The 6,927-nt window shown below is 37.6% G+C and overlaps 1 pseudogene; it reads right to left on the reverse strand.

Moving 5' to 3' along the window:
- Positions 1 to 5,483: 5,483 nt before the first annotated feature.
- Positions 5,484 to 6,465, reverse strand: LOC123245879 (annotated as a pseudogene).
- Between the last annotated feature and the right edge of the window lie 462 nt (positions 6,466 to 6,927).

The raw sequence follows: 6,927 nt of genomic DNA on the forward strand, positions 1-6,927 counted from the left end.
TTGAGAGTCAGGCCCAAAGATGAGAGGTTCTGGGTTCAAATCTGGGTTCAGACACTTCCCAGCTGTGTGACCCTGGGCAAGTCACTTAACCCCTTTTGCCCAGTCCTTTCCACTCTTCTGCCTTAGAACAATACATAGTATTGATGGAAGGTAGGGGATATTTTTTAAAGGTTATTTTAAAAATCTGGATTTTGGGGGGTTATTGAATAGTAATTAAGGTAAATATGTGAATGTTTTGATGCTAATAAGCTTAAGCTATTACCAATATTTAAAGCAACTCATCTCCCAGTATAGCAAACAGGTGAGAGATAAAGCTACCACTAATCCTAAAGGGAAAGGTTTGAGGTAACCTAAGATAAACTGCCTACAGTATTATTAACCTTTTCCTGACCCAATGAGAAGGGTAGAAAATATGTATATACATATATATATATATGTATATACATACACACACATATATATATATATTACACATATATATGAATGAAAAAAACTAGGTTTAATGTGAATATTTCTATAAAGTAAATGTATCTTCTATTTTTTATTGGAACTGTTGTTTGTTTGGGTTATAGAATTCCAAAACAATAAAATTGGATTGCTGAGAATGTACATTTTTTCAGCTCTAAGCTGTAATTGAGAAGATTTGCCATTTGAGGTAGTCTTGACTACAATTGAGATGATTTTAAGTTTTTCATTCAGTTATTGTTGTATCATCACAGTAATGTACCATTCAAGGGAAAAGCCACAAGACACTCAGGTTCACAGATGGAGAGATTTACTCTGACAGAGGGCACCGCTCCCCAGCATCTCTTAGGGTAAGATCCCCTTGAAAATGCCTCCCACCTGATTCTGATGATTCCCAAGTGAAATTGTTATTGCATGATTGATTGATAGCTCTGAACTGAAGTCAAACAAAGTCAATTCACTATATGATGAGTGCTTATGTTTGTTTAATCTGTTCCCTGCTTTTTACTCTTATGACAAATTTAACATTTATTATTATTTATTTAACATTTATTTTTATAATTTAACATTATAAGAGAATATGTAATTCTATAATCAGAGCAAGTGCTCAATGGAAATTGTAAGACATCGGCATGAACATTTCATGTCCCAAACAACTAAGTGAATCTGTAGTTGAAGAATAAAATTCAACTGCTAGCCAAGTACTTTAATCAATGCTTTGTATCAGCTATCAAGGTCTGGTAGAAACAGTTGTAAAAACCCATGGGACTTGCAGCTTTAATTTATCGCAAGTGAAATTTGGATCTTAGACTCAGAATTATGGCTCAGAATTTTCTATATTTCTTACAGAACCTGGGGTGGAGAACTCTATCTGCAAGAGTGTTGTTACTTATGTGTTCATAAAAGCTGTATTAATCTATATTGAGATCAGCTTCCCAAAAATGTTTGAGCAGGACGTCTCAAAGATCTCTACAAGCAACTTGGAACAAAGGAAGCAAATTTACTGAGGAGACTTAGAAGATGATTTCTGGGTTGGGGTTTTGTGGTATTGGGAACAAATTACTCAAATGCAAAGAAGCCTGAGTTTAGTCAATGTTATCAATTGCTATTGTACTAATTTCCTCTGTTAACAGAAGTGGAATTCTTGGTTTGACAGCAGCTGGTTTTCATGGCTAAGTGGAAGTTGGTGGGAAAAGCTAGGGTTCTTTTTGCAATGTGCTTTACTAGTTGTCCCTTCATTGAGGGGACATTCAAAACAAATTGAGTTTTTCTTAACATTTCTCAACCTATTGAGAATCTGCATCTAATAGTTACTAAATGATTAGGTGACAATAGAGAACAAATTATGGTACTGGGAAGAATGGGACCATTAGACTCTGGGGGTCAATACTTAGACCCCTACACAGAGTTGGAAGAAATTTATAACAAATGGAATGAGAGGAATCCAATTAGCAAATAGAAAGAGGAGAGATTATGAGGAACAGGTCCTGACAAGATGGTGGACTCTTCTCATAAGTAATGGAGTAAAAAAATTGAGTTGTTTCATATTCCCAGCTTGAGCCCCATTGCCCACATCTATGTCAGCAGGACAAGGAATACCTGATAAGTTAGTCAGGAATACCTGATAAGAGGCTAACAGGTGAAATTGCTTTGACTTTGATTGGTTAAAACTCATGTGAATGATTGGAGTAATGAGGCACTGTAAATGGTGGTTCTTATGGGCTGGCTCTCATAACTAGATTATAACTCTTAGCAATCGGTTAATGGTGAAAGAGGGGATGGACTGATTCTCATTAGGGATTTGGATAAAAGAGACACTGCATGCTCCCATTCCTGGTACTTGCTGGCTGGCTATAACAGTGGTTTGTGAGTATCCATTCTCAGGAGGATTAAATAAAATAGTCTTTGCCACATTAATACCAAGTTCAAAATCCTTTTGAGTAGGGGTCATTCCTCTCAATAAGGAACTAGAGTACATCCACAAGAGACAGTATACTGAGAATCATATTGTTTTGACAGGTCTTACGGGGAGGTGGCCTTTGTTTTCATAGACTCATTCTCCTGCCTGAGGGAGATGGGGGGTGGTAGGGCAGCAGATTTTTTTTTCCTACTTGCTTGCAACCTGAATACACTGGGATGGTGTCAATCAATTTAGCAATGTGTGCGGCAGTATGAATCTTCTTCCAATAACTGATCTATATCAAATCTGCAACCTGTACTATTTGCTGATAAAAATCTTCACTCTTTGAGTGCATTTGATTTTTTTTTTTTGGCAAATGACCAAAAGTCATTCTGAAAAATGTCTGACAAATAAAGCATATGAGCAAGTTGAGTAACACTGTTTGAAGTAAAAAATGAGCTGTGACTACCAATTAATGAGGCTGATTTTTTTAACGTGTTTCGTAAATTGGCTCGGCAGGCAATTTCAAATGAGTTCAGAAAACGTTGTAAGCAGTAGAAAGATCTTTGGAAGAAGTGTATATAGCCTCTGAGAAAAATAGCTTTGTAAGGCAAAGTGCATTTACATATATGAGATCTGACTCTACATCCTGGGTGAGTTTAGTTGTTATGGTCTCTCTGGATTTCATTTTTTCTCATTGGCTGAATGAGAACATTTGATAATATGGTCTGTGAAGTCCTTTTTACATGCAAATTTGATCCTCTTCTGTGGGATGTTTATTAGTTTGTTTTTAATCAGTCATTCTATTTTACATGTGGTTGAGGTTAGGGATATTGATGGACAGTTCAGTGTTAGCAAATAGCATACTTGTAGGTACATAACCAATTGGGAAGCACTCAGTGTACCCATTTCAATGCTTTTGTTTTTGGAGCTCTAGTCATTGACAAAGAAGAGTGGGAGAATCAAACACATTTCAGTCCTTCCTAACCACTGAAGACCCAGAGAACAGGCTTCTTGCTACATGGCCATTTTACCAATTTAGGACCAGTCCAAGACCAGAAGCTCAGATTTCCTATTTCTACCAAGAGATGAAAATAAATTCAACATCTGACCTGAGAATTAGGGCAGAGAGCCATTGTAGATCAGATTGAGAGAGTAAATCAAATAAGTTTAAAGCCTTTGCAATCAATGAGGACTCAGACACCAGACCTTGTGCTATCATAGTCTTCTAGAATTATCCCTGAACCACAACTTCCTTCCATCTTTACCTACAATTGGGAGACCAATCAGCATCCTACCTGAGGTCTCAGAGCACTAGAGCTTGCTGAGAAAAGTATGACAACCTTCTGCCCTAAGGCTAGGAAACTCTCCTTGCTGAATCACCCAATTCAGAATCAAAGGCTTCCTGAGCAAAAGATCTATTTCTCTGTTACTCTGTTTTGCTCTATCATCCTCATTTGTCTCACCCCACACCACCGGAGTCCCAATTCTGACCTTCATTACCTTGTGATTTCACTGTCTGGAAACCCATTCTATTGTTAGCAAACTGATCTTCGTATTACAGCTCTTCCTATCATGGAAACAAGATTTTTCTCCAGACAGTGAGTGTATCTCTGGCTATCCTTTATAGCACTAACTGTATCTTCTCTCCTACTTCCTAATATACTGAGCCTGGAGTAGAAAATTAGACATTCATTGATCCTTGTGGTCACTTAACTCCCTCCACATAGTCATCATTGGGAAAACTTTTCTATCTGTATATATCACCCTCTCCAGATTTTGGTTGCTATTATCTACCATCCTGGGTTATTTATTCTTCTTCCTTTTTCTTAGGTTTCAAAAAGTATCTAGTAGTTTTATTCTAGATCTTAGCCTCTGCCTTCACAGGTAGGGGCTTCAATATAAATGTTCATGTTCCTTCAAAGACCTCCCCCCCCCAAGTTCATTAGTATCCTATGGTCTGTGCATCACCTACCCACTTTGTTATGTACTTGTGTCTGATTTCATGGTTCCATTTTGGATTTTCTCAGCAAAGATTCAGGGAGTGATTTGCCATTACCTCCTCCAGATCATTTTACAGATGAGGAAACTGAGGCAAACAAGATTAAGTGACTTGTCCAGGATCATACAGCTAGTAAGTATATGAGGCCAGATTTGAACTTAGGAAGATGAGTTTATCTGACTCCAGACCTGGCACACTATCCACTGTACTACCTAGTTACGCTAAACCTCAGCCACAAAGGATTGGTTATACTCTTTGATTTTACCACCACCCACAATTGTTCTACTTCCATGATTCATAACTCTGACATTCCTCTTTTAGATCATAACTTCTCAATCTTCCAACTATTCCTCACTTTCCCTCTATCTATTCTTCATATTCATTCTGATCACTAATCATTCCATCATTTCCTTCTTTCCTAGTCCATTACCCATGCCTTGCTTTCTTCCATTGAAAATCTTCCATTGAAAATGACTCCATCATTAAGGAGAAGGAACCCAAATCTTTCTCAAATCAGCTCATTTCACTTTTGTACATCACTTTTTCCTGACATCGTCTTAACTGACCCTAGCTCTGTGTATACCCTCTAGAGTCAAATGACACAAGTCCAAATCTTCTTTCATATGATAGTTTTTCAAACTGAAAATAGCTTTCATCCTCCTCATCCTCCCAAACTATTTTCTTCTTCAGACTAAACATGCCCACTTCCTTAAACTGATCTATTGGGATGCTGATTTGAGGGAAATGACTATAGTTCTTTTTGGCCTGAACATAGAATATGTGAAGTGAGCTAATGTGAAAAAAAACTAGAAAAGTAACTGGGATCAAATTTTGGAAGGCTTTGAATGCTACTCTGAAGAGCTTCTATTTCATTCAAGCAGCAATAAGGAGTTAATGAAAGCTTTTGAGCAAGATATTAACATGGTTATACCTGCGCCTTACAATTTATTTAAGCAATTTTCCCATCGGTAGTAGCTCACTTTATTGGGATGTAAATGGTGGTAGTTTTTTGAGTACAGAATAGGAAAAGGTTAGATAATCAAAATATGCTTTCTCTGAAGGGCAATAAGGAGTTATGCCCATAAATCAGCTATGGGAGAATCCAGGTTGATCTCATCACTCATCACTATTTCCAAGGATGTGTTTTTCAAAAAGATATTCCCATCATGCCATAATTGAGGTGGGAGGGCACTGACTTTGCAAAGATTTTTTATGTGATTACTTAGTCTCTTATGGATTTTATCAGCTTATTCAAGTAGTGGAATTCAATGAATTACATAAATAGGGTCATTTTTGTAAGTTGGCAGCTTGTACAATTCCATTAAGGATCAACTGGCATTTTTTCAAGTGTAGAACAGACTCCATTGCATTCAGTCCACTTTTTCAGTCATCAAGGTCTTGTTTCTTGATGCCCTGAAGGAAAATTTCACCATTTTATTTGGTTTTGACCTTTTAGCAGCTTCTTAGCTTGTTACCTTTAATCATAGGATTGGTATAGAAAAGATTTAGCAAAGTTTAATGCTACATCATCCCTGTCAAAGTAATAAGACACATACAGGCAGATGTAGGAGCTATAAAGCTCCTAGGCGGTTTACTGGTTGATGGCAGTCTTTGAGTCCTGATGGTAATTCTGATGGGGAGAGGGAGAAATGAGGTCATCATGATGGAAGCCACTATCACAGTGGTGAGGCTGTGATAGAAAAAACAATGGCTATTCACCAGGGGTAGCTGAGGTAGACAGCTGCTACTCCAACTGCAAGAAGAATGGCAAAGTATTGGTTAGTGAAGGTGAAGGTGAAGAAGTGACTAAGAGTAGCTCCAGCTGAGAAATAAGGAGCAAGTTCTATTCAAATTCTTTTTTTAAATTATTTATTTATTTATATAGTTTTTTCAGATTTAAATATTTTATTTTTTGAGAAAAATTTTCCATGGTTACATGATTCCTGTTTTTACTTTCCCCTTCAACCCCCTGCAACCCCTCACCCAATATCCAATGCGCATTTCCACTGGTTTTAACCTGTGTGATCAGTCAAGACATATTTACATATTATTGATAGTTGCATTGGTGTGGTCATTTAGTGTCTACATCCGCAACCATGTTCGCATCAACCCATGTGTTCAAGTGGTTGTTTTACTTCTGTGCGTCCACTCCTGCAGTCCTTCCTCTGAATGTGGGTAGTGTTCCTTTCCCTAAATCCCTCAGAATTGTCCTGAGTCATTGCATTGCTGCCAGTACAGAAGTGCATTACATTCGATTTTACCACAGTGTATCAGTCTCTGTGTACAATGTTCTTCTGGCTCTGCTCCTTTCACTCTGCATCAGTTCCTGGAGGTCTTTCCAGTTCACATGGAATTCCTCCAGTTTATTATTCCTTTGAGCACAATAGTATGCCATAACGTGCAAATACTACAATCTGTTCAGCCATTCCCCAATTGAAGGACATACCCTCATTTTCCAGTTTTTTGCCACCACAAAAAGCACAGCTATAAATATTTTTGTACAAGTCTGTTTATCTATGATCTGTTTGGGGTACAAACCCAGCAATGGTATGCCTGGATC

The sequence above is a fragment of the Gracilinanus agilis genome, chromosome 4 (assembly GCF_016433145.1).
Source record: "Gracilinanus agilis isolate LMUSP501 chromosome 4, AgileGrace, whole genome shotgun sequence".
Lineage (NCBI taxonomy): Eukaryota > Metazoa > Chordata > Mammalia > Didelphimorphia > Didelphidae > Gracilinanus > Gracilinanus agilis.